The sequence below is a fragment of the Melospiza georgiana genome, unplaced genomic scaffold (assembly GCF_028018845.1).
Source record: "Melospiza georgiana isolate bMelGeo1 unplaced genomic scaffold, bMelGeo1.pri scaffold_29, whole genome shotgun sequence".
Classification (NCBI taxonomy): domain Eukaryota; kingdom Metazoa; phylum Chordata; class Aves; order Passeriformes; family Passerellidae; genus Melospiza; species Melospiza georgiana.
In genome coordinates, this window is record NW_026652215.1 from 8,275,047 (window position 1) to 8,276,541 (window position 1,495).

Here is a 1,495-nt window from a genome sequence, read left to right on the forward strand (position 1 = left end):
CACCCGACTCAGGCCCACGGGAGCCTGGAGAACAGCCCGCACGGCCTCTGGGTGCAGCTGCGGGCACAGCTGCCAGCCCCGCACACCCCTGAGAGCACCTCCCTCAGGGGCCTTCTCCAGGCTGAGGCTGGGGCTTGCAGGCCCTCCTTACCAGGAACTCAGCGAACGTCCACACCTTCTTGTTCTTCAGCAGTCTTTCAAGATCCCTCCTCTTCAGGAACTCAGCCACACAAAGCAGCGTTTCCTGAGAAGCCTGGAGAGCAGTAGAGACATGGAGATGGCTCCACAGTGCAGGACACAGCACCCGCGTCCCTGTGCCAAGGCCTTGAGGAGGCTGCAGTCCAGCAGGCACAGGGCAGGAGGCAGCCGAGTCCCCTGCCAGGGGGACAGCAGCAGCCCACGAGTCCTCACCTCTGCCACACGCTGATTCTCATCATGGCAGTGGAAGAACAGTTGCAGCAGGCTCTTGCGCAGGGGTGTCTTCAGGTCCTTTTTTGCCTTTTCCTCTGGATGAGTCACCAATGTTTGGAAGAGCAGTATGGAGATCACCTGCACCTGGCTATTGTCCTGTATGAAAGGAAGAAAAAAAGACCTCAGCATTGGCTGCACGGAGCTCAGCTTGGCGCAAGCCTGTAAATCCACAGGGCATAAAGTGTCTGGGCAGCACCCAGTGGCTGTGGCTGGGAGCAGTGAGCCTTACATGGTCAAAGAGTGGCAGCAGCGCCTCAAGGAGCTGCAGTGTGATGGGGCTGGGCAGCAGCCTGTCACTGTCCAAGATGATAGAGTTGAGTAGCATGACTGTCATGATAACTATCTCTCCATCCCACAGGAGCTCCACAAGACTTTCAGTCAGGCTCTGCATGTTTTTGGTCTGTGCAGAACACAAATTTATGAAATGCCATCCTGCTGCTGCAGGGCCTGGAGGCCAAAGGCCTGTCCTAAAGCACTTGGGCAGCTGAACCAGGAGGCAGGAGAGCTGGGAGCAGCTGCCCCAGCACCCAAAGCCCTGCCAAGCCCAAGTGACCACATTCCCCAGCTCAGCCTCAGCTGCTGACCCCTTCTCACCATGCAGGGATCATCAGTGAGCTTGAGAAGGGCCCTGAGCGCCAGGCGATGCCTCTCCCTGCATTCACTCTGCAGCTGCCTTGACAAAATTTGCAGGACTCTGTTAACGCCGCGTTCACTTAAGTCCAGCCACTTGAGGACCTGAAAGGCACAGGGCAGTGACAGGGACCCGGCTGTCAGGAGCCCGGAGCCGCACAGGGCCGGGCCCAGGCAGCAGCACAGGCCGTGGGCACGGTGCCAGGCAGCTGCGGCTCCGAGAGGGCAGAGAGCTGGGAGGCAGCTCAGCCAGGCAGCGCTGGCCGTCAGGCTCACCTCCACAAGGAACGCCAGGGCGGGCAGCTCCCAGCGTGGCTCCTGTGTTCTGAGCAGCCGGAGCAGGTAGCGAGCGATCCGGGAACACAAGGGGATGGAGACACAGCACATCTTCCTG